The following is a 27,084-nucleotide window of genomic DNA, read 5'->3' as shown; positions in this document are numbered from 1 at the left end:
CTCTAACAGTGCTTGGAACTATTTTATCACAATTTCGTCCACCAACAAGCAATCTCTTTTCTATAAATTCATTTAAGATTCTTAAAATAATAGCTTTTTGATTTAAATCAACCAAAATAAAATTTAGACCAAAAGTCCCAAAGCAATTTCGAAACCAAATCATTTAAAATAAAACCAATCCATTTAAATCAAAAACCAATTTCAGTTTCATTCTTAAATTTGAAACATTCCCAAAGGCTCAGAAACTGCTTTTCTAAACCAAAATTTAAAGATACTATAACTTCTTCCAAAAGGTTGCAAAACGAAATTATTCAATCAAAGTTCAATTCCTTTTAAATTCACTGAAACTCCTTCGAATGTAATTCGTTAATCAAATTTAAAACATAAGTCATTTTCATATTTAAATCGACCTTAACAACATAATTTCTTTTTGAATAAATCAAACTCAAAACATAGCTCTTTTCTTAATAAATAAAACCCAAATCAACATTCTTTTCTCCATAATTTCATTTCTTTCTTAATAAGTCAAAATTAAATAATACAATTTCTCATATCCAAATCTTTTTAAATAACATTTCAAATAAAATCTTAAATTTTATAACAAAATTTCGGCAGCACCTCCCCTAAAACTCGAACTTTGCCACCCTTCTCGGGTCCCAACTAAACAATTTCTCAACCTTTTCCAATGAGTTTAAAACCAAATCATTTCTCAATAAAATAAAATTCAAATTTTCAAATATTAAACCATTTTCAATGTCAACCATCTCAAAATCCAATCAATTCCCAAAATCAAGTCATTTCTAGTCAATCAAACCCATTTCTAAAACTTAAATAGAACCAATTCAGCAACTGCCGGTTTAACAAAATAAATCAATAATTCAATCAAATAAACAGTCATATTCAGCCACAGATCAGACAATACATAAGACTTACATAATCACCAAAAATGTATTTTTCACATCAATATCCATTTATAACAATTCTGAAATATAAAATAAGTTTTTAGAAAAACCCTACCCCAAAATGTCGAAACCCATAAACCAAACACGTCAAAGAAACCGTTTTTCTCTTGACCCGCAATTCGCTGCAGCTGCAACCACAGGTCCACTAAATCCGCAGCCACGGCAGCAACATAAATTCACTAACATGCAGTAACCGAAACTCGATCCTAAAGCATTAATATCGCAAGAAACTTAGCAACGTATAACGGAATAGTGACTAACAGAGTTCGAAATAAGGAACAACTTACCAGACTTTCAAATAACTGAGAAAACAGAGCAGTAGCAGCTCCGATAATGACGCAGCAGCTTGATGTCGCAAGCAACAGCCATTGAACTCAGCATGCAATACCCAGTACTCGAGTCTACGTTACCAACATCTCAGAATCTTTAATAACTCATAACAAAATACTAATTTCAGAGTTTCCAGAACAAAATGGTTATCGAAAAGATAGAAGCTTCATTGGCAATTTTTGGCGGTCAAAATGACAACACAAAGCTTCGACGATGACTGAGCAACGACGAATGATAGCACACAGCAACCCAGACGCAACGACTACCCCATGGCAGCAGTGGAATGCGAACGGCATGGCGACAAAGACCCCAACGACCGTGACCCGCGGCACTTGCGGTGATGGGACTGGTTGTAGCCCTCTCTTCCTTGCACGTTTTCCTCTCTTCGCGGATCTGTTGCGTGACGGTGGCTCGTGGACGGTTTGGCAGCGACGGCTCGGCGACGTGATCTCCCTCTAAGGTCCAACGAGCACACGACGGTAGTGGCGAGGCGTGGTATAGTGGCGGCGCGGCTTCTCTTCCTTTCCCTCTCTCGGATTTCCTCTCTTTCTTTCTTTGTCGCACTCTTCCCCTTCTGATCGGTCCCTCGATGGCGCAGCTGCAATGATGCCCGCCAACACCGTCCTACCTCTCTCCTCTTCTCCACCGTCGCAACTCTCCCTCCGTTCTTTCTTTCTCTCTTTCCTTTTCGGCAGCTGCTGCTGTGTTGTTTTGTGTGCGTTGAGTTTGCTGAAGGAGGAGGGTAGCGGCTAGGGTTTTGGGAAGAAGGGGGAGTGTAAGTGAGTGTAATTAGGGTTAGGGTTAGGATTTCAATTTGGAAATTTTGTGATTAATTTGGGTTTGTGTTAATTTTAATCAAATTAGGATATAGAGTATTAATTTAAAATCTAATTAAACCCTTAAATTTACTTTAAAAATATTATTTATTGTATCAAAATACTAATTGGTTTTCAATCAAATACTCTAATTAAAAATATAAGATAATATAATTAATTTTCTTTATTTATAAAACTTAAAGTATTAAATTACAAAAATATTAATTATTTAAATCAAATCATATAAAATTCTTATTATTTTACAAATATTAAGTTTTATAATTTAAATATAAAAAATTATTCAATAATCATAAAATTAGAGAAAATTTTAATCTAAATAGTCAAAACCTCATTATTTTAAATTTCTAAAACTTTAAATTGTAATTAGGCAAAAAGTATAGGGACCTAATTCAAAATTTTGCAAAACTATAGGATCAACAGAGTAATTAAACCTTAGAAAAATACTCAATAATTATAAAGTTGTTTAAAAATTCGAATTTAATTATAAAAACTTGACTTAATTACCTTTAGAAAAATAATTTCTGAAATTAAAGTCTTTAATGAATAACTTAAATTGAAATTGACTCTTAATCAAATTTCCAAAAGTTTTGGGTATTACATTTCTTCTTCACCTTCCTTCGTCTCTCTCCTCTTCTTCATCTTCGTTCATCTCTCATCGTTGCCGCCACTCACTACCGCCATCTCGTGCGCTCACCATCGTCGTCTCATGAGCTCACCGTCGCAACTCACAATTGTCGTCTCAAGCGCTCACCGTCGCTGCTCACCATTGTCGCAAGCCTCATGTGCTCATCATCGTCACTCACACTGTCATCTCATCATCTACATTGTTGCTTACCATCGTGCGCTCACTAGGTAATCATTGTGTGGATCACTCTCTATCTTTTCTTTTTCGCTAATGACCCCACTCCCTCTCTCGTTTCAGTGTTGAAGAAGGTGCGTGTGGATATAATGATGATGATAAACAACAATAGCCAAACGAGACAGAGAAGGTATGTTTCATTTTTTTAAAATTTGGTTCTGTAAATTGAGGAGATTTTGCAATTATAAAGTTTTTAATTTTGGGATTTTTAGATTCTGATTGTTAAAGAATGTAAGTTTCTGATTGTTAGGGTTCTAGGTTCTGATTATTAGAAAATGTATATTTAACTGCATTTTATATATAATTAAAAGCTAAATTTGAGATTTGTGTGGTATAAATAACTGAATGCTTTTGATGGTCAAACTTACTTCAACTATAATCTATGTATGGCAATTGATCTGGAGGCCATGGGCATTAGAGGAAAGTCTAGTATTTTTCAGGTCATTATTAATACTCATAGTGCAATTTCTATTGGTTCCACTATTTTCAAATTGCCTTTCTTCTTTGCTAAATGAAACAGATAGAATGTAATAATAATAGTGTCATAGTCGTGTCTTTTGAATCATAATGAAATTAATATTTTCATTCTAAGCCTTTTTCATAACCTACAAATGTTCATGCCTCAAGTTTGAAAACTGTATTTTCCATAAAAAAAAGTAGTTAAATCAATTTTCAAAAGTAGCGTGGTGATTTAGCTATTTTTGGTCTACATTATTATTAGTGGCTTTGCACCTTTTGGCTATATTCTTGATTATTTAGAGTTCATGTATGACTTTTTCCAATCATATGATATCTAAATATTTCTTATGCTTTTGCATTGATACATTTATTCTTAGAGGGTTGCTCGTGTTTATTCGGAGCCAAGAGGGGTAAAAAATGTAACACTGTAACTTTTAGAACCTCATAATTGCACTAAAAATTCAGGTGTTACTTATCTCTACTCTTTTAATTTTATACTATATAAGTTTATTTAATACTGAGCCTTTGCGAATTCAAACTGGAATTTTAATTAAGAAATTGAAAAAATCTCTTTATTTTAAATCACTTAATAACATAAGAATATATATTCACATAGCATTATATACATAGACTTATTTAAAGATTTTTAAATACAAGTCCTACCCCTCTAAAAACCAAAGCAATAAATGACGAAGGGAAGATAAAATCTAAGACTAAACCAAACATAGAAAATACGAATATATAAAACTCTGTAGTTCGTTCGCAACTCCGCACCAAGGATTCCTGGACCTGCTGCTGAAAAGAAAATCTGTAAGGGGTGAGAATATCGTCTTCACAAGTTCTCAACAGGGAAAGGGAATGTTGTAAGAGTAAAAAAATAAAATTCAAATAATTAGCTTATAACTTTAAAATAAATACCTTTATTCAACTTTTAGAATTCTTTAAAACTCACTTCACAGACTTTAGTTACTTTCTTCAAATTATATTACTTTAAGCAAATCCTAGTCACGTCATTCGGTGTTGAGTTACAGTGATCAATTCTCGGTTATCTTCAAACATGCAATACAAGAAAACAAACAATTCACACATAAATAATCAATCATACCTCCACATCACCACATGATCATTCACATCTCTGCATCACCATATAAGCATTCACACCTCCACATCACTAGAATGGTACACTTTTGGTCGTTCATCAATCATAATATCAAAACATTTAGTTTCTAAGTATCCAAACTTCTTTAACATTTAATCAAGATAAAATTCTTTTTCTTAATAAACGGAACTCAAATCATAAATTAAAACAAAATCTTTTCTCAATAGATTGAACATAAAACATAGTACTTTACTTAATAGATTGAACTGAAAACAAGATTCTTTCCGTAATAAATCAAAAATCAAATAATACGATTCTTAAATTAAATTTGCTTTTAAATAAATCTTTAAAAAAAATTTTGGTGTTTTATAAAAAATTTCTACAGCATTTTCTCTGAATTCGGGCTTTGTCACCCTTCAAGGGTCCCAACCAAACCATTTCTCAACTATTCTTGAATATCAAATCATTTTCAATAATCAAATTATTTCAAATATCAAATAAGTTTCAACACTCAAATCATTTTCTTTGAAGCTAAGCCACTTTCTATTTCAACAAAAAATTAACCCCCTTTCAAATATTTTGCTATTGAAACTAAAAGAAATTCACTCGTTCATTCAAACTTTACAAGACCCCCGGACCATATTCGTTTAACATTTAATATTAACCAGAATCATCCTTTCGTATATTTTTACAAGAACTCGGACAAAATCTCCCCATAAAATTAGACTTCACCACACCCTTACAGGCTCTCCCACTTTCATAATTTCTCATTTTATCTTGATCCAAACCAGCACTCAATCTAGAATCAACCAAATCAATTAATAAATCACTCAAGCAAAAAATTTCACCCATTTCACACAATTCAGACAATATACTATTCTCAATTCATACATCATTTCACTAAAACGTAAACATAACGTATTCACAGCCACAATTTCAGCAATTCTCATCACAACCAGCTAAATACCAGAATTGTCAGCATTCCCAAACAATCAGGAAATCAAACATATATTCATTGAATTCAATACTTTTCACAGTCACAAATCCAATTCACACTCATTATTCAATCAGTACAAACAATCATGAATTATTTGCAATTATTCAATAGACCTTATAGGCATTCTTAAATCAAAACCTTTAATTTTAAAAACGAAATCCCCTACCTCAGTTAGTCAAAATCCACAAAGTCAAGCGTGACTCCAACTTCGTCCTAGCTCACAGTAGCAGCAACAGACTCAAACCAAACTAGCAATAGCGGTGGCATTAGAACCACCGACAACTCCCGGCAGCGGCAATACCATCAAATAGTTTGTAGTGGCAGTAACAGTGACTCAGTCCTAATACATTAATATCTCAAAATTTTCAAAAACCATAAAAATAGAGCAGTAATGGTGAGGGTTTTGGAACAAGAACAACTTACAAAAACTTGAAAAGAACATGGGAAAGGAGTGGTAGCGGTAATAGCTTCGTTAAACACAAACAACCTCTGCAACCACCACCACTGAAGCAATGACTTTGGCGCACAAAAAGGGAACCAAAAATAGGGACAAGGCTGACCAGGTGACGGAGACAGTGGCTTCGGCGACGGCAGCAGCGGTGATACCCACCAGTGACGGTGACGAGCTCCCACAACGATGATGGCGATTGGGCGTGGGGCTGGTGACAAATTTGGCTTCCCCTCTCACTCACTTCACTGGCTTTCATCAATCTCTCTCTCTGAGCATCGCTCTTCCTTTCTCCTTCGAGCTCGACGGCAACGGCGGTAACGCATGGCAGCGATAAGGAGGAACGGCGCAAACGTCTCCGTCGATCTCTCTCTCTTCGCAGTTCTGCTTCTCTCTCTTTCTTCCACATGGTAACTCGACGGCAGCACTAGTGGCAGTAACACCCATCGTACCCTCTCCCTCTTTCCCCTCCTTCTTCCTTTCTTCTTCCTCTTTGTTTTTCCTTCCCTCTTATCTAATTTCTTTCATCCTTTCTGCGTGGGTGTGGGTGGGGTTAAGGAGTAGGTTAGGGTTAAGGTAAGGCTGAGAGTGAGATTAGTGTTAGTATACGTTGGTAAAGGTGAGAGATGAGAAATTATACGTGTAAAACAATAGGGGTGTGTGTAAAAACTAAGAAACTTAGTAAGAAAAATACATACTAATAGTATAAGAATTTTACAGAATCTTAAGATTAAAATAATTTAAAATTTAATTATGTTACCAAAAATTATTTTGGGAGCATATAGAAATATATCTATCAACATACTAATAAAATCAAATGATTATTTTAAATATAAAACTACAATAATCAACTTAATCATCCTTTTTTATATAAAATAAAATTTGAATTCAAAATATTCATAAAAAATTACTTTAATTATTCTTAATAAGTTAGTTTCTAAATATAAGGAGCACAAATTAATAAAATAAATTAGAAACTTTTTTCTATTTAGATTTTCAAAAATGCGGGTCGTTACATCCTACCCACCTTGTAAAAATTTTCATCCTCAAATATTGATATAAGATGGAAGAAATTGAAACTGACATTACCTTTGAACACATTTTGGGAAAAAGCAAAAAGTGTTTGCATATATAGTTTTCAAATACCAAGAACACGTATTATTTGAATATAAGAGAAAAGTGTGATGTGAAGTAGAAGAAGCTAAAGCTGATTTGAGGACCATTTTGTTGTACTAGAATAAATTCAAGATCGTATCAAAGAGTACAAAATTTATGAAAAGAATTATAAACAACAACAAGGAGAGATAGTCCAGAAGATTTAAGCAGACATTTACAAACATGGTCAAGCAAGGATACATTCGAATAAAGGAATAGGATTGGAAAGATTAAGCAAATCACTTTCCATGAAAGAAATCCAAACAAAGGACTTCAATGCAATTATAAAAGAACAGACGGTGTACCAAGCCACAGGATTTAAACAGGAATTGTGATTCAAGACCGAGTTAATCGTGAAAAATAACCTCCAATGTTCCCAAAATCCGTGATTCACATCACATATTAATTTTATTTCATCTATGACAATCTGTTAGTGTTTTTGTATACACAAATCATCAGTTTTAAGTTGGCCAGACTTAATACCATGAGAGATGCAATGGTCGACTAACAGCATTAATCAATAGAAAATCATGCATTTAAAACTCAAACTCTTGTCATTAGGACAAGTCCTACTACATGACAGACAATCAGAGTATGCAGTGAAGCATAGTCAGTCCATTCCCAAGGCTCTAACAAGAACGGACTACTCTGATACCATAATGTAACACCCTAACTTTTAGCACCTCATTATCGCACAAAAAGTCCATGCGTTACCTACCTCTACTCCTTTAATTTCATACTATGTTTATTTAATATTGAGCCTTCGCGAATACAAACCGGAATTTTAATTAAGAAATCGAAAAAAATCTTTATTTTAAATCACTCAATCACATAAGTATATATATTCACATAGCATTATATACATAGACTTATTTAAAGATTCTCAAATACAAGTCCTACCCCTATAAAAAACAAAACAATAAATCACAACTAGAAAATGGATTAATACAGACAGATTTACAGATAGATTTAGTCTTTATTACAGACAGATTTTTGGTTACCGATGAAATTACCGACGGATTTTGTCCCTCTGTAAAAGCCCCGTCGGAAATTATTTACCGATGGATTTTTTTCCGTCGGAAAATTACAGACGGATTTTCACCAGTTACCGACGGATTTTCCCTCTGTAAATTCTCTATCCATTTCCCGAAGGCGACGAACTTTTCGACGGATTTTCCGTCTGTAATTACAGACGGATTTTCAGACAGATTTTCCGTCTGTAATTACAGACGGATTTTTCGTCTATAATTACAGGTGAATTTTCAGATAGATTTTCTGTCTGTAATTTGAACTTTGAAAAATTATCTCACACTCTGATTACAGACAGAAAATCCGTCTGTAAATCCGTCAGTAAGGTAAAATAGAATTTTTTTATTTTTCCAATTATAAAATAAACTTGTTTTCATACAAAATAAATATAATTTTAATACAAATTTTTATCTAATTTGTATTCAAATATTTATAATATTTCAAAAAATAAACAAATTCATCGTATTATCAAACTAAAAAAAACTACTATAAACAAGCAAGTCAATATAATTCAAAATATAAACAAAGTGTATTGATACATCAACTATAATAATAAATAACAAAACATACATCAACAACGTCTATTGAATAAATTAAAAGTTGTTAATGAGTATCCGTAGGGCTCTAAATGATTTTCCTCATACTAGTAAATTAAAAGACCTATATTTCAAGCAACTCCTATTCAATTTCCTAACTTATTTGAACAATTTTTGCTGTTCTAATAATTAATAGATGAAGTTGGTGAAGGAGGTCCTGTGTTAATTCCACTTATCTCATCTGTAAAATTCACTTCACTTGCTCTTTCTGCTGCTGCTTCATCTTCATCATCCCAGCTTTCCTCACACGGTCACAAATATTCTCTAAGACCAGAGATCATTCATGTGCTGAAATAGTAGTCCATGAAAAAATTAAAATAATTAGATGTTGACCAATAAAGGATCGAGAATGTAATACCATGATGTGCACAAAATCCAGAATATATGTTGCATAGTCAATAGTGAACAAAATCTCAACTCACACCACAAACATGGCTGTTTCAAATATAATCTAGTTAATAGTAAAAAAAACAAACAGCTATTGCTATAATGCTAATAGTAATCACTGTCAAACAGTATTGTAATGTACTAACACATCTTCGCATTCAAATGCAAAGCAAAGTAATGATCATTCTTAACACTTTGTTGCTAAAAAAAATAAAGCACCCTTAACCGCAATAAGTAAAAATAAGATGAGTCTAATGTTCTTAATAGCAGGTCTCTCTACAGTGTGAGTATGTCTCTTTTGTTAATTATCTCCTTTTATTGTAAAACTTTGCTCTAAACTACCTACTAAACAATGAGTATTTCAAGTTCAAGTTCATAGCATTCAATTTTGGCTGATCAGCAAACCAATTTTTTGATCAGCAAACCAATGGAAGCATTCAATTTTGGCTGATCAGCAAACCAATTTTGGCTTATCAGCAAACCAATTTTGGCAATAGGTTTCTGAACCTGCTCTGAGCAGTAAAGGTACAGTTCATAATTTGGTGAGAATTTGGACCATGCTAAAAGTTACCACTCAAGCTGGTGTGTCCAAGAAAGCAAAAAAACCTATACCTTTAAAAGTGCACTAGGTCCTTCTTCCTTGATAATTGTTTGAACACAATCTACGATTCTATTATATTGGTTTGCAGATCCCTTTAGGAGGAAAATGAGAACTTCGTTAATGGATTGATAATTGAAACTGGATATTCTTACTGATTTGCATGCGGATTATAGTACATAACATGGAATCATCTGCATATGGCGTTATACGAGTTTCATGTGAAAACGAGATTGAAAAGGAAGAATACAGCAAAAGAAAAGTAGTAGAAAACAGGGTTATTTAACCTGAACCAGTAATCTTGTCTTGATGACATCAAGGGGAGTTATTATAGATCCAGTTAGTGCACCTAGAAAAACAAGATTGTTAATCACATTTTAACACTGGTATAATGCTTTAAGTGCTACTGTGCTAGTAGCAATCACACACCTTAAGAGGTTAATTAAGAGAATGGGGATCTATGTTATACTACAAGCCTACAACTTAGTATGTGTACAGGTATATATATATATATATATATATATATATATATATATATATATATATATATATATATATATATATATAGGAGTAGTCTTTTGATGTCATTTAAATATTTAATTACCTGCAAATGCACCAATAATTGCATTTTCTGGATCATTCAAATTTCTTCGGGCCTAAAAATGGAATGGCAGTCACATCCTCTATCAAGAAATACAGTGTAACAAAACATATAATCCACATTGCCTAATATGCAAGTCATTACAGTTTCCCCTCACAACTGATAAAAACAAATAGAAGACCAGGGCCAAGCTGCATATAATACAAAATTTCTAAATATCATTACATAATGAAAATGCCAAATTATGAATAATAGTTGCTAAACTGTTTAGAAGGAAGGATTTTAGAAGAAAAGAGATATTACCGCTTTGAAGGCCACCTTCCAGCACAATTAAATCCACTGAGTATTCCATTTCCAAGCTGCAATCATGAAGTAGTTAAGTGATGATCCGTGAAAAAATCCATAGAATTCCCTGCTTTTAAACTTGGGTTGAAACTTGAAACAAAAGAGAAAGTTGAAGAACAAAACAAAACCCAAAAACACCCACCTGATATTGGAAGAATGAGGCTTGAAATTGGTGTGAGGCTGAGGTTAAGGCAACCAGGTAAAAGCAGCAGAGTCTGGACCCATAAAGTCAGCCACAAATATGTTATCAAAGCCATAATCATACTCTCATTCTTTTTCAAAATGTACCTATTAAAAACTGTAAACTAAAATTCGAACTTAAATTGCATCCTTATATGATAAACTGAGCTTCTTTACCATCAGACAAAAAATTATGTAGTCATGTATTGATTGTTCAAGAAAAACAAGGCATAAAAAAACAAGCAGTACTTGCTTTAATAAATACCTTGACCAAGAGTGAACTTTATAGGTTGATCTTTATCTCTACTGGAATCAAACTTGGTTCCATCTTCCAAAGTCCCAACATAGTGCACTGCATTCTCGAGATGAAATAAATAATCAAACATTAAACATTTTTTATTATTAACAACAACTACTACTTTTTTATTACTAACAATAACTACTGCCACTAAGAGTGTTCTTGTTTCAGCTTATGTTGCCAGAAAAATATGATTTTCAAAAACAATCCTAATTAAAAAAATCAATAAATCTGATTTTCAGCTTCATACATTCTCAACTTCTTCAATTATATGTAAAATCACCCAAGAAGTTATGTCCAAAGTAGTATGAACCCTCCACCGGGCCTAGAGAAAAGATTCGCCAATCCGAAACTGGCAGCAATGATCCCAGCAGTGTGCAGCTTGAGATTGAATCTGTCATAGAAGTACTCAGCTATAATGTTATCAATAGTCAACTCCACACCAAAGCAGTATCCATAAGTGAAGTATAGACAACAGTATTCAATTTCTGAATAAAAAATTAATCTTTACAACAGCAAAAAATATAAATAAATAAAGCATAATGCCAACAAAAAAAGTGTCAAAAAGAGATTATAAAGCATTACTTACAATATTTTAGCTTAGCTTAGCTTAGCTTCCTTTTAATTGCAGTAGGGAACAAGCAATAATCAAAATTAAACAAAGGGGAAGGAGAGAATGAAAAGGATGGGAGCATAGAGAGCATACCTGTTCGTTCTTTGCTCATCGGCATTTTTAAAAAGGCTTGGATTATCTGCACAATATCTGCCATAGACATCATGCACAAAAAGAAACTACAATTATCACATCAGACACAAACTATTAGTGGAGATAGAATTATCATGACATATTGAAAAAGTATTAGTCGCAGAAACTATATGCACAAACCAGAATCTTAAAAGAAACAAAATATCTATAACATAAATCATAGAATGTTTGAGATTTAAAGTAACAAAGGATAAATTAAATGATAACTGACTTGGGAAAAGATCAAGTACAATATGTATTTGATAGAAACGATGCCATTTTTTGGGTTCTCAGAAAAATATATTAGGCCATAATAGCACTATTACAATTTTCTAAGTTCTTCCAAAAAACATTGCTTTGTTTAGTGCTTCACAAAAATTAAAGCTGTGAATCCATTCCTTTACCGGCAACTGATTAACCCTTCTATAATTCTACAAGTGAGAAGTTGAAGAGGAAGTCAATATTTAGCATCAAAAAACCAATGACAATAAGCATAAACTTAGAGAAAATCAGCGATCTCAAGATAAAAGTGGAAGCCATGATGAATGAATCTCACCTCAACTAAACTGAATAGATGGTTGCAAATGTTGTGAGAGTAAGATTGATAATGTTGTTCCTAGGGTTTGCAAAAGTTGTGAGAGTAAGATTGATAAAGTGAGTTCGGAGAGTGTGAGACAGAGTGAGCTCGCGATACTCGAAAACTCGAATTCGTCCTAGTTTTGTTGCCACAAACAGCGTTATCCCCTGGCCCTGCATACTCATCAAAGAAGCTATAATTTTCAGATCTCATGAAGCATCCATCAAGAAATATTTGGGACATTGTGGCTTAAAGCAAACATGTTAAGGAACTAGTTTGTTGCTCAACAACAAAATACTATCATTAACTATAACTTTGTAAAAGCAATATCAGGATAGCAAAGAGAGATCAAATTAAACATGACCTGAAGTATTATTGCAATAGCAATTATCATGCAAATTGAAATGAGTTTAAAATGAAGATGTAAATTAAAGGATACAATGAGAAATATCCATCAAGCCTCAAAAAAGCAACTCTCTGACCACCATTGAGTATGACTTTGACATTCGACACTTTTCCAGGAATTATATAGTCTTTTGTTTCTAAATCTGCAAACAAATTTATGCACACTATTAACAAGAAATGGATGCAAGGAATAGATGCACACAAAGGAATAGATGCACACCACAATGAACACTAGCAAAACCTTGCTGAATTCCACTCAATTAACATTATCAGATACACCTAAGTAAATTAAATGACACCGGAGATGCTAACAGGCTCTGACAGCCATCTTTCTAAATATTTCAAATTACAATTTATACTATAAACCAACCAAAGCTTCAAATTAGATGAATTCTGAATGACTAAATCAAACTTGATTTTGGTGTGAACTCTAAAACAATATGAACAACTTGAACTGACATATGACCCCAAGCACCATTACCAGTCCCATCAACAATTCAAAGTCAATCTCACATATTAAAGTGCTTTAGTGCATCTACATATTAAAGTTGAAAGCTTTAGTTCATCTAAAGTTTATTGAACAAAATATAAAAAATCTGCCAATTCAAATGCAATAGTTATTCGCATCAGTCACCATCCAACAATTAGATTTTGAATTAACTAAAAAGTAAGAAAATAAAAATCAGAATGACAAAAAAGAAAAAACAAAGCATACTGCTGGGGATCTTCACTCGACCATAAATGGTGTAACCTTCAGCGGACCTGAAAAAAATAAATTAGGATTAAAATCGAACCACATAACATAATTCTAAACTAGAGAGAACAAACGGAAAATGGTTGAGCACATATTACTGCTTTCAATACTTTAATCATATGCATTGAGAAAAAAAAGTGAAAAAGAAAAAAAGAAAAGAGCAATTAATAAAAGGGGACAAAATGCCCCAAAATAAATAGTGAAATCAATGCATATGAGCTGCACTCAAAACTTGGAATGCATAAATATGTAGTAAACACAGTTAATGGGAAGTTGGATTTTGTATTTTAATTAAATGAATTGTCTTGAGTTAGGTGGAAAGTTTATGTTAATTAAGGATTCAGATTTTAGTCCACTTGGCCAAATACAATCCTACCTTGACCCTAACCCCATTACAACCCTTAAAAGACCTCTTGATTTGTGTATTGGTGCATTAATTTTTTGTTGATTGTTAGATGAAGAGCAAGCTATAGAAAGCAAGATTAGTAGAGAATTGAGAGAATTGACCCTATACACCTGAGAGATTAGAGTGATATACACTACGAGTGAGGGTTCAGTGCTTAATTCTATGTTCCCTGCTTTCATGAGCTATCTTCTTCTTGCAAGTTACTTATATTGTATTTTGTGATTTGAATTAGTGAAATCCAGTTTATATTTATTTTTCACCAAGTAGGTAGAATCATTTTATCATGTAGTTGTATTCACATTCATAGGTTGCATTGCATGAGTCCTGCTTTCCCTTATTCATTTATTTTATCTCCTTGAGTTTAGCATGAGGACATGCTAATGTTTTAGTGTGGGGAGGTTGATAAACTACTATTTTATGGTTTACAATGTGTTTAATTGTGTGGTTTTATCATGGTCTTTACCCACTTATTCATATAATTAGCATGCATTTATATTTCCTTCCTAAAATTATTACATGATTGAAAACAAGCTTCTTTGGTCTTAATTTAGCTAATCTTAATCCTCTCTTATTACCAGTCAATGCCTTGATCTGTGTGTTAAGTGTTTCAGGCTTTATAGGGCATGAATGAGTGAGAAATTGGGAAAGAAGCTTGCAAAAATGGAAGGAACACAAGAAAGCGAGGAGATGACCAGCGAGAAGTGACGCGTACGCGTCAGCAACGCGACCGCGCGGAAGAAAGGAATTCGCAGTGACGTGGCCGCATGAGTGACGCGGACGCGCAGATTGGAAAAGTAGAAGCGACACGGAGGCGTGGACAACGCGCACGCGTGATACGAAAAACGCTGAGTGACGCGATCGCGTGGACGACGCAGACGCGTGACGTGCGCGATCTGCAGAATTACAAAAGTCACTGGCAGAGATTCTGGGCTAGATTTTAACCCAGTTTTCGGCCCAAAAACACAGATTAAAGTCAGGGAACATGCAGAGACTCATCAGGCTCTCATAATTCATAATTTTAGGTCTTAGATGTAGTTTTTAGAGAGAGAGGTTCTCTCCTCTCTCTTAGGATTAGGATTAGGATTAGGATTAGAATTTTTATTAGGATTATGAATATTTCTTCTGCATCTCAGGTTCAATATTCTTTGTATTTATTTATTTTCAATGTTCCATGTTTGGATTTATTTTCTTATTTAAATATAATTCGAGGTATTTTTCAGATCTATGATTTGTTTCTCTTATTTATGATATAAATAATTTAGATTTTTCTACCTTTTAGCTTTGGTTGATTAATCGGTGACTCTTGAGTTATCAAACTCATTGTTGATTGAAATTGGAATTCTTCAAGAATTGATTCGAGATCCAATAACTCTAACTTTTCCCAAGGAAAGACTGGGACTTGAGGATTCGAATTAATTCATTCACTTGACTTACCTTCATAGTTAGAGGTTAACAAAGTGGGAGAAAAATCCAATTCTCATCACAATTGATAAGGATAACTAGGATAGGACTTCCAGTTCTCATACCTTGCCAAGAGTTTATTTTACAGTCATTTATTTAGTTTACTTGTCATTTATCATATCTGCTCATCATTCTCAAAACCCCCGATTTACAAAACTCATAACCAATAATAAGAACATACTTCTCTGCAATTCCTTGAGAAGACGACCCGAGGTTTAAATACTTCGGCTATCAATTTATTTAGGGGTTTGTTACTTGTGACAACCAAAACGTTTGCACGAAGGAATTTCTGTCGGTTTAGAATCTATATCTACAATGCGACTATTTTTATAAAATTCTTTACTAGCAAAAATCCTAACGTCAAGTCCACCTTTAATGGTGGCGCCTAGTGCTCCTCCTTGAGGATCCAATGTGATGCTTCATCTCTTCTATGTCATTCCTTTGCCTTTGTTGCTCTTCCCTTATAGCCCTTTGGTCTTCCTTTATGGCTCTTTAATCTTCTCTTATTTCATTGAGGGTGGTAGCATACTCTTGATGCTCCATCCTCAATTCCTCCATGTTAGTTCTCAATTCTCCAAGAGAAGTTTGCCATTAATTCCAATAGCTTTGGGGAGGAAGATACATCCCTTGAGGCATCTCAGGGATCTCATAATGAGGCAGATGCACAGGCTCTTATGCATGCTCTCTAGTTTGCTCCATTCACTTCTTAGTGATGGGCTTATCCTACCCAATGGGGACATCTCCATTTATGACAATCTCAGCTGAATTGCATAGATGAGATGAGGTGGGAGAATTCTAACCTTGCATAGATGAGATGAGTATGGGCTCAGATTTTTACCCTGATAGTGAATTCTCTTCCTGTCCTCTCATGAATAAGCTCTACATGCTCTAGAGATAGGACATGACTCACTGTATGTGGTAAGACTAGCTTCTTAGTGAAGACAACACTCATGCCAGGTGAGAGGCCTTCAGTAGAAACTTTCTTGGTCCTCCAGCCTTTAGATACTTTCTTTTTAGTACCTTTGTGCTTAGAGCTTGTTGATGGCTACCCAACACCAAACATAGAATTGATGTCTGGGGGCTCTACACAGAAAGAGAGGATTGGTACACTAGTGTTGCATTGTTATCTCTCTTTTAGAGGGAGAATTAGGATGAGGCATCTTGAATAAGATGTGGTCTTCCCCTAACTTTAGGGTTAGTTCTCCCTTAGCCACATTAATGATAGCATTGGTTGTGGCTAGAAAAGGTCTTCCAACGATGACACAGTCATCCTCATCCTCTCCAATGTCCAAGACAATGAAGTTTGCAGGGATGTAGTGGTTTTCAACTTTAACCAATACATCCTCCACTAAGCCATATGGCTTCTTCATGGTTTTGTCTGCCATCTCTAATGAGATGTGTGCAGCTTGTACCTCAAGGATTTCCAACTTCTCTATTACAGAGAGTGGCATGAGGTTGATGCTTAACTCTAGGTCACACAGAGCCTTTTCAAAGGTCATGGTGCCTATGGTGCAAGGAATCAGAAAGCGTCCAGGATCTCGAAGCTTCTGAGGTAGCTTTTGCTGAACCAAAGCATGGAGTTCACTGGTGAGTAGTGGAGGTTCTTCCTCTAGAGGCTTTGTACCAAATAACTAGGTATTCAGCTTTATTAGAGAACCTAGGAAACGAGCAACTTACTCTTCCCTAGTGTCTTCATCTTCATCTGAGGATAAGTAGTCATCAGAACTTAAGCACTGTAGAAGTGCATTCAAAGGAACCTCAATTGTCTTCCTTTGGTTCTGGGCTAGAGGGTTCTTGAGTGGGATTTAGGCACTCAAAGGGAGTGTTGTCACTGGTGTTCAATGCCAACTATGTCAGCTTATTGAGCATTGAATGCCCTTGCTGTCCACCCTGACTGGCGTTAAACGCCAGTCCCTCTAGCATTCTGGGCGTTGAGCGCACAGTAGGGATGTCCTTGCTGGCGTTCAACGCCACCTTTTCTGGGTGAGTGGGTGTTGAATGCCCAGTGAGGGGTTCCTCACTGGCGTTCAACGCCAAAATGGCTGGGAGTTTGGGCGTTGAACACCTAGTGAGGGGTTCTTCACTGGCGTTCAGCGCTAGAAAGCCTTCCTGTTTGGGCGTTGAACGCCCAGCCAGTGCTCCCTAGCTGGCGTTTAACACCAGCATTTCTACCAGGATGGGAGTTAAACGCCCAGTGAGGGGTTCCTTTTTGGCGTTTAACGGCAAGCTTACTGGCATTGTGGGCATTGAACGCCCAGTGAAGGCTTCTTCACTGGAGTTCAATGCCTTCCCACTTTCCTCTAATTCGGCCTCTACCTCCATGGTTATGGCCTTGTAGTCTTCTTTTGGATTCACCTCAGTGTTACTATGAAGAGTGTCAAGAGGAGTCTCAGGGATTCTCTTGCTCAGTTGACCAATCTGTACCTCTATGTCTCTAATGGTGGACCTTGTTTCATTTATGAAACTATGGGTGGTTTTAGTGAGGCTGGAAACTAGAATGGGTAAGTCAGAAAGGCTCTACTTAGAGGTCTCCATATTCCCTTGAGAAGATGGGAATGGTGGTCTGTTGTTGAACCTATTATGGTTCCTACCACCTTGATTCTTATTGAAACCTTACTGAGGTTTCTGTTGATCCTTCCATGACAGGTTATGATGGTTCCTCCATAAAGGGTTGTAAGTGTTTTCATAGGGTTCTCCCATGTAATTCACCTCTTCCTTGGTTGGTTGATCAGGATCATAAGCTTCTTCTTCAAGAGAAGCTTCCTAAGTACTGTCAGCTGCAGTTTGCATTCCAGTCAGATGCTGAGAAATCATATTGACTTGCTGAGTCAATATCTTATTCTAAGCCAAGATGGCATTCATAGTCTCAACTTCATGAACTCCTTTCTTCTGAGAGATTCCATGATTTACAAGATTCCTTTCAAAAGTATACATGAATTGGTTGTTAGCAACCATTTCAATGAGTTCTCTTACTTCTGTAGGCATTTTCTTCAAGTGGAGGGATCCACCTGCAGAGCTATCCAATGAAATTTTGGATATCTCAGATAGACCATCATAAAACACACCTATTATGGACGTTCTAAGAGCATGTCAAAAGGATATCTCTTGATCAGTTGCTTGTATCTTTTCGAAGCTTCAAGAGGGATTCACCTTCTCTTTGCCTGAAGGTTTGAACTTCCACTCTAATCTTGCTCATCCTTTGAGGAGGAAAGAATTTAGCCAGAAAAGCATTAACTAGCTTTTCCCAAGAGTCAAGACTCTCTCTAGGCTGGGCATCCAACCAGAACTTGGCTCTGTCTCTCAAAGTAAAGGGAAAGAGCATAAGCTTGTAGACTTCAGGGTTAACTCCATTAGTTTTTAAGTATCACAAATCTGTAAAAACTCAGCTGAAAAATGATGTGGATCTTCCGTTGGAAGTCCACGGAATTTACAGTTCTATTGCAAAAGAGAGACTAACTGAGGCTTAAGCTCAAAATTGTTAGCTCCAATAGCAGGTACAGAGATACTTCTAGCATAAAAGTCAGAGGTAGGCATGGTGAAGTCACCAAGAACCTTTCTTGGCTCCTCTTGAGGTTTGGCCATGTCCTCTGTTTCTTGTTCAAAATTTTCTGAAAGGTCTTTTTCGGAGTGTTGTGCTTTAGCTTATTGTAAAAGCCTCCTCAGAGTCTTCTCAAGTTCAGGATCAGGAGTCAAGAGGGGTTTTTTATCCTTATTCCTGGTCATAAACAAGAAGAAAAGAAAAGAAAGAAAAGAAGAAAGCTTTTTGTACCACTTAGACCAAAGAGCTTCCAGTTAAATGTGAAGAGAGAAGAAGATAGAAAAGAAATAACAAAAGTAGAAGAAGGATACTTTGAACATAGGAGATAGAAGTAGAGAAGTATAAATAGAAGAGAAGAAGTATAAATAGAAAAAGTAAGTAAGAATTAAAATATTTTTTTGTTCTTATTTTATTTATTAATTATTTTTGAAAATTAAGGTTATTAATTTAAAAAGAGTTGAAAATTAGTTAATGAATTTTTGAAAATAGAAGAAAGAGAAGAGGAAGTAGTTTTTTGAAAATTAAGAGAGATGAGAGTTAGTTAGGAAGTTTTGAAAAAGAAGAGAGAGAAGATAAGATATTAATTAAGGAAATATTTGAATTTTAAGATAAGATAGAAGATAAGATAAGAAAAGATTTGAAATTAAAATTTGAAATTAGAAAAAGATAAGATAAGATTTTAAAAATATTTGAAAAATATTGAATTTTAAAATTGGAAGTTAGAAAAGATAAGATAAGAAACAAAAAAGATAAGATTAGAAATTTGATTTTGAAAAAAAAAAAGATTAAATTTTAAAATTTGAAATTTGAAAAGGATAAGATAAGATTTTTGAATTTTGAAAAAGATATGATAAGATTTTGAAAAAAGATAAGAATTTTTTGAAAAAGATATAATTTTTATTTTTGAAAAGTTTTGATTTTTGAAAACTTGATAACTAAAATATGATAAGATAAAATTTTGAAATTAAAATCTGAATTTTTATGTTAATTTTCAAAAATTATGGTTGAAATTAAGTTAGAAATGATTTTTTTTTATTTTTGAGTTTAATGATGAATGAGAAAAACAAGTAAAAGACACAAGACTAAAAATTTTTAGATCTAATGCTCCTTATTTTCGAAAATTTGGAGGAAAAACACAAAGGAATACCAAACTTAAGAATTTTAAGATTAAAACACAAAAAAGACTCACGAACACTTTGAAGACTAACAAGAACACAAGAACAAGACTCAAAGAACACAAGAACATAAAAAGAACACCAAACTTAAAATTTTTTAGAAAATCAACAAGAAATTTTCAAAAAATACAAGAAAAATAACAAGAAGACACCAAACTTAATGATTAAAAATAAGACTCCAAAGACCCTAATGTTGAAAAATTTTTAGAAAAAGGACTTAAGATTTTCGAAAATTACCAAGAACATAAATAAAAATCTTAAATAGAAAGCTAAGGATGCTTGAAAATAAACTGCATGAGAAAAGGTTTTTGGAAAAGTTTTAAAATTTTTGTAATTGAAAACAAGAACAAAGATTAAACAAAGAAAATAAAAATATTTTTGAAAAAGCTTTTTAATTTTTTTTGAAAAATTGAGAAGAAGAAAATAAAAATAAAAGACTCAACAAAAACACAAACAAAGACTAAATTGAAATAAAAAGACTCAATTAGGAATGATAAAGAAAAGAAAATAAAAATTACCTGATCTAGGGAGCAAGACAATCCGTCAGTTTGTCCAAACTCAACAATCCCCGGCAACGGCCCCAAAAACTTGGTACCACGAATCCCCACACTTTCGTACTGCTGTACCAGTAAGTGCATTGGGTCGTCCAAGTAATACCTGAGCGAGTCAGGGTCGATTTCACGAGGATTGTGGTTTGAAGCAAGCTATGGTTATCTTGCAGGTCTTAGTCAAGCAGATCAGAAAGTTATTGGATATGGAATTGTATTAGGACTTTTGGAATCAGCAATAGGGATATGTTGAAGGATTGGAGTGTCTTTGCCTTTCTGAATTAACTCTGGTATTACTGTCTTCTCTACTTGTGAATGATCTTCTTCTATAGCAGGCTGTATGTGATCAACGCCATGGGTTGTGGTTGTAAAACCCGGTCAAACTATAATTACTTAAATAATAAATTAAACAAGAGCGAATACGGTTAGAAAATTTAGCAATCGGAATTTGATAATTTAAATATGATATTTGAATTCAGTGAATTTTTCTAAGTCGAAAAACATAGTTTTCTCCGTAAAAATGCGCACTGAAATTTTGACCGACAGTACTGACTAAGATTTGTCTGGTACTGCAGCTAAGAAAAAATTGATTAAAAGTAAATAATGCTAAGAAATTCGGATTTATAATTAGGACAGGTAGAAATATTTAAAATACGATTTAAAACTCTAATCTTAAAGGTTTTGGCCCAAAATTGGGCTAACGAACTAAACCAAGTGAATTGGGCCCAAGTGGACCCAAGCTCAGCATATATAAGCCTTAACTTAAAGCCATTCAGCCACCATAACCCTCATTTAGTGTGTTTGTTGCTGAAATGAAAAGAGAGAGATGAGAAGAGAGAAACCCTAACTCTCTTTGATCTTCAAATCACCATAACTTGAGCTACGGAGCTCCGATTGACAAGCCGTTTGTGATCACGCGTCACTCTTCTCCTCCTCTTTGAATCTATTTAAGTTTTGTGGTGATTATTTAACTCTCCTCTGATCAATTCATTTTTCCTCTTGTATTTCAAATTTGGTTTGGGTTTTGAGGAAACCTTGTAATTCTGGTTGTTTAGCGGTGCTCTAGTATGAGCCATTGGTGATATTCATCACAAAAATTTCGTGGGTTAAGGTAAGGAACCCCCTAACCCTTGTGATTTATCAACTTCATGAACCCTAGGTTGATTATTAGTGTGAAATTGGTTATGTTAGAGTATTGGTTGATTTTGGTGCACAATTGGGAGGTTGGTGTTGCTTGTGGAGCTTTGGTGAGGCTTGGAGCTAAGGGTTGGTAGAGACCTCCAAGAAGAAGCTCAATTATTTTGGCTACAAGAGGTACGGTTTAAGTTTCATTTAAGTACCGTGTGGTGTGATGAGAATTCCTAGGCTAGATGTCCCTAGGATTGAGTTTGGATTGTGTAAATGGTTGGTACTAATATGCATAGTTGATATGTAATGTAAATTAATGATTGGGTTGAGAATTGTGTGAATTTGTATGTTTGGTGTGTTGAGAATTTGATGAATTGGATAATGAATATTGGTTTGTGGAATATGCATTTAAATTGTGAATTTGGGCCGGAGGCCGTAAATTTTGGGCCGGAGGCCGGAAAGAGGTAAGGAAGGTAAGTTGATGTGTGTATTGTGTGATGATATAAGAGATTGGATGGATTTTAGATATTGAAGGTGTGAATAATTGGTTTGATTATTGAATAATAGGGTTTGAGGAATTGTGGTGTGAAGTTTGATAGTTTTGGGTGAAATTGTGTAGATGAGGTAGGTTTGGTTTTAGTTCAGTGTAATTATGTGAATGTGGTTGGATTGTGGTCATTTAGATGAGTGGAAATGAATTTGGCTTGTGAACATTGGAAAAATTGGTGATTTCTATTTTTGAGTAAAAACTAATTTTTGACCAACTTTGGTGGTCTGTAACTTGATCCACAAAGTTTGGAATTCTTAAAAATTAAATTTTTATGAAAGTTTATTCAACGATCTTTCCAACGAGTCAGAAATGGTTGAAAAAAGAATTTTGTAGAAGAAGTTATGTGTGTTGGAAGTTTGGGGTTTGAAAATGTAATTCTGCAACTTTATAAATTAGTAAAATTTTTGCTAAAACGTACTCCGATGCGTACAAATGGTCGACGCGCATGCCTCACTCATGATTTTTACTCTCTCACGCGTGCGCCTGGCCGACGTGTACGCGTCGCTACACTGATGCGAATACCTCGTAGAAAATCCGGAGTTGCGCATGTACTGTGCTTGTTTTGTGCGAGGAACACAAAATGCACCCACGCGTATGCGTGGCTGACGTGCACGCGTAACTCTGCTTTCCTGACTCCCACGTGTGCGCATGGGCGATGCTCACGCGTCCCTCTACTTTTCCACCTTCCATGTGTACGCGTGGGCGACGCACACGCGTGACCCTATTTTCAGCAATAGTTGATTTTGAGTTTTTAAAGGCGAATTTCAGACTTTGAAACCTCCATTTTCACCCTTTAAGTCTTAAAGCCTTATAGTAGGCCTAGAAATGAGAAGAGACTAGGAAGAGTGGTAGCTTGAGGGTGAAGTAAAGGGAGTGTAATGATGAATCATGATTAATGATGACTGTATGAGTTGTTGAGGGTGATGATGGAAGTGCGGTGTATGCTGTGAGCCAAAAGGCTGTATTTAATAATGATTATTGGCTGGTTATGGGTTATGTTATGAGCCGGATGACTATGATAAATATTGATTTACGGCTGGAGATAAAAATATAGCTTTGAAAATATTGATTTACGGCTGGAAGGGAAATAGTTTTTTTGTCGAAATAGTTTTGAACCCGTGGACCTGTTGGGGTTAGTCCGAATCACATATAATTCAAAAATGAAAAAAAACGGTGCCTCCATTCGGCCGGATTGGGACCCAGGTTGGTTTTGTTTTTGTCTTTTCTTTTTTGGGGCATGGCACGATACCCATATTTTTGTCAAGTAAAAAGGGAACAACAAAAACTCAACCTTAACTCCTCTCCCTTCTTATCTTCTGCCATTTTTTCAGGCCAGGGTTCTGGACAAAATATTCACAACCATGTTCCCAGACATCGACGTCTTAGGAAGGAACCCACCGCTGGTTGAGTGGAATCCGGACTTCGTCCTGGGGATCACCAATGAGAACAACTGGTACGAATTATTGTATTACGTCAACCATATATATGTCTTATCCAGTTTTGACAGGTATTCACCAATTTCTGTTTCCGGGAGTGGCCACTGAAAAAAAAAAGGTACAAGGACAAGCTGTGGATGATGCTGTGGCTTCAAATGGAGCAGATGTTCACAACCAACCCTGTCCCGCAGAGGAATGTATTCAACCCAACTTTTCCGACGCTTTATGCATGTTAGAACGATTCCCGTTGTGCAAAGATCTCTTAATGGACACATCCATGTATGCCTTTATTTTCTCATGTTACAGAGCATCGATCAACTGTCCGACAGGATACGGATTGACACTACGTTGGCTATTGTAAATGAGCATTTCAATGAGCTCCGTGATGAGATAAGGCAGCGGGCAGAGGTGGACTGGAATAGCCGAAAGGCAATGGCCGCCGTGCTACCATGACCCTGTTAATGCTGTGAGCTTCGTTTTGATCATGCTGGGCTCTTCATGCCCCCCTTTTGTTGGCGACCAGGGTGGGCCGTCACTTTGAAGTGGTACCAACACATCACAGTACAGGACTCCACTTCGACGTTATAGCTACCCGACCCGCCATTTTAGAAATTTATGTCATTGGGTTTAAGTGATTGAATGGGTATTTTGTTTGCATGCGTTTCCACCGTTGCATGCCATGAACCACCGCTTTTTTTCTCTAGAATACTTGGTTACCGTACGTTGGATGTTAAATTAGCACGGACTAAATTTTAACTTCTTTTTTGTATGTAATTCAATGGAGTCTGCAATATAGTACACTGCCTTTATTATCATTCCCTAAACAAAGCCCCTTGTGGATTGTTTTTTTTTTCTTCCTGATGGATAGTGCCATACTCTTAGTACCAGGAAACCCTAAACCATCGACGAAACACAATTTAAAAGTTATAGACATTTTCGACTCGAACTCCGACATCCCTAAGCCACATTGCTCTCCAACGCAATGAAAACATTCATTTGGCAACAATATCTCGTTATAATTCCTTGCGTTTCACCCGCCAACCACATGACTCAGTTTACATTAACATGCCATTTCTAATTTAATTAATCAAACACAACCGTAACTATTGTTACAACACAGATCAACACATTTAGGAGGCATATCCTCACAAGCTGCATTACATAATCCATCATTTTAAACGCAAGCAATATAACCAGAACTAAAGCGTAACTCACATAACCTATGCATATGCCCCTCCGGATGTCACCTTAACAAGTAGAACGCATAGCAGCCAGCCATATTCAATAAAGCACGATGCGTAACTGATGCATGAAAACTTGTCTCTCAACAAATTTCCCTTCGGCAAGTATACCCAATTGTCGTCAAGTAAAACTCACAATAGAGTGAGGTCGAATCCCACAAGGATTGATTGGTCAAGCAACTTTAGATAGAAGAATATGCTAGTTGAGCTAAACGGAATTTAGATTGAGATGCAGAAATTTAAATGACTGGAAAGTAAATAACAGAAATTAAAGTGCAGCATCTTAAATGGGGATTTGGGGTGATGAGCATGACATTAAATGGCAGAAAGTAAAGAGAATGGGTAAGATCAGAAATGGGGAAATCATTGGGTTTAGGAGATGTTGCATTCTCCGGATCAAGTTCATTCTCATCTCTTCCTCAATCAATGCATTTATTGATCTCCTTGGCAATCTTAAGTGATTGGATCTCAATTCCTTGGCAATCCAATCTCTCTAAGCTTGAACAATTGCCCAATTCCTTGATTTAATTACTCATGGGAAGAGATGAAGTGTAGTCACTGATTATACCACATGTATTTCCAAATCAAAGTGTTAGGAGGATTACATGTCACTATATCCGCCCAGACCCCAATTTGGTCCAACATGAGAAAGCATTTCTAGCATGATCTCCTCATCCCTTTTTCAAGGCTCAAAGGAGATCCAATCATGGAAGGTTTCTTTTCCAAGACAACTAACCAATTGAAATAAGATCAAAAGCTTTCTAGTAAGATCAAGAGAAAAGAAAGAAGAAGAAGAATGAAAACTATAATTGATCCATCAAATTACAACAGAGCTCCCTAACCCAATGAAAGGGGTTTAGTTGTTCATAGCTCTAGAAATGAAAAATGGCAGAAAAGAAGAATCCATGCTAAAAGTGCAGAAAAGTAAATCTATAGAGAGTAGTTCCCAAAAGTGCCAAGCTTCTCTATAGTTCAAAACTACTCCTATATATACTACTCCTCTTGATCTTCTAGTGAGTTCTTCAAGTCTTGGATGTGGGCTTTGGATCTTGAGTTGAAGCAGTTCTCATCTTTAGTGGGCCCAACTTGCAGAGAAACATGAATTAGGCTTTGGGTATTGGTAAGATTTAACGTTGATTGCCATTGTGGGTTCGAGAATGTTAGTGGCATTCACTTTTTCCACTAACGTTCCAACCTCATATATCCACGTTAAATCCAACGTTAGTAGTCTTAACGTGACCACTAACGTTGCTTTCTCAAAGATTTGCCAACGTTATTGGGACTCACTTTTCCCAATAACGTTGGCTTGTACCCCTTCGCGAACGTTAATGGGAATCACTTTTCCCATTAACGTTGCTTAGTGCCCCTATGTTCCTACATTAGAGTCCATGTTAGTATAGCTAACGTGACTCTTAACGTAGGTGTGATCCAGCTTCGAGAGCGTTAGTGACACTCACCTTTGTCACTAACGCTCCAAATGCCCAAATTCTCTACGTTAGAACTCATGTTAACTAAGTTAACATGGCTCTTAACGTAGGAGTGAAGCCATCTCCCAACGTTAGTGACAAAAGTGAATGTCACTAACGTTGGTTCCTTGATCTCAACTCCACGTTAACTTTCACGTTAATAGTCTTAACGTGAAAGTTAACATAGGCAATGCTAAATGATCCAACGTTAGTGACAAAAGTGAGTGTCACTAACGTTGGCTTTTGTTTCCTCTTCCACGTTAGAGTTCACGTTAACTAAGTTAACGTGAATCTTAACGTGGATCATTGCCAAGTTCTCCAACGTTAGTAGTGTTCACTTTTACCATTAACGTTGGAGTTCCTTTTTCTTCTACGTTAACTACCACATTAACTTAGTTAACGTGGCAAGTAACATGAACTTTGGATGGCTTTGCAGGCATTATTGGTGATCACTTTTCTCATTAACGTTGCAAGC

The 27,084-nt window shown here is 35.4% G+C and overlaps 3 long non-coding RNA genes across 9 annotated transcripts; 1 reads left to right on the top strand and 2 right to left on the bottom strand.

Moving 5' to 3' along the window:
* The first annotated feature begins 2,716 nt into the window (after nt 1–2,716).
* On the top strand, nt 2,717–3,305 carry LOC140173847 (uncharacterized). The gene is made up of 2 exons (XR_011863022.1): nt 2,717–2,980; nt 3,051–3,305. It is a non-coding gene; the product is annotated as an uncharacterized lncRNA (long non-coding RNA).
* Nucleotides 3,306–3,996: 691 nt separating this feature from the next.
* Nucleotides 3,997–6,644, bottom strand: LOC112803930 (uncharacterized). Of its 6 annotated transcripts, none has more exons than XR_003202715.2 (4): nt 5,966–6,597; nt 5,709–5,882; nt 4,365–4,495; nt 3,997–4,254 (listed from the first exon to the last, which is right to left on the bottom strand). It is a non-coding gene; the product is annotated as an uncharacterized lncRNA (long non-coding RNA). The 6 variants fall into 6 exon arrangements; XR_003202714.2 differs by having other exon boundaries at nt 3,997–4,241; XR_003202716.2 differs by having other exon boundaries at nt 3,997–4,238.
* A 2,040-nt stretch (nt 6,645–8,684) lies between these two features.
* Nucleotides 8,685–14,064, bottom strand: LOC140173846 (uncharacterized). 2 transcript variants are annotated; one of them, XR_011863020.1, is made up of 11 exons: nt 13,127–14,064; nt 12,481–13,049; nt 11,886–12,355; nt 11,430–11,573; nt 11,147–11,233; nt 10,844–10,916; nt 10,660–10,715; nt 10,360–10,411; nt 10,043–10,104; nt 9,770–9,949; nt 8,685–9,058 (listed from the first exon to the last, which is right to left on the bottom strand). It is a non-coding gene; the product is annotated as an uncharacterized lncRNA (long non-coding RNA). The 2 variants fall into 2 exon arrangements; XR_011863021.1 differs by having other exon boundaries at nt 9,770–9,850.
* Between the last annotated feature and the right edge of the window lie 13,020 nt (nt 14,065–27,084).

The sequence above is a fragment of the Arachis hypogaea genome, chromosome 1 (assembly GCF_003086295.3).
Source record: "Arachis hypogaea cultivar Tifrunner chromosome 1, arahy.Tifrunner.gnm2.J5K5, whole genome shotgun sequence".
NCBI classification, from domain to species: Eukaryota; Viridiplantae; Streptophyta; class Magnoliopsida; order Fabales; family Fabaceae; genus Arachis; species Arachis hypogaea.
This window is presented reverse-complemented; position numbering and strand designations above follow the sequence as displayed.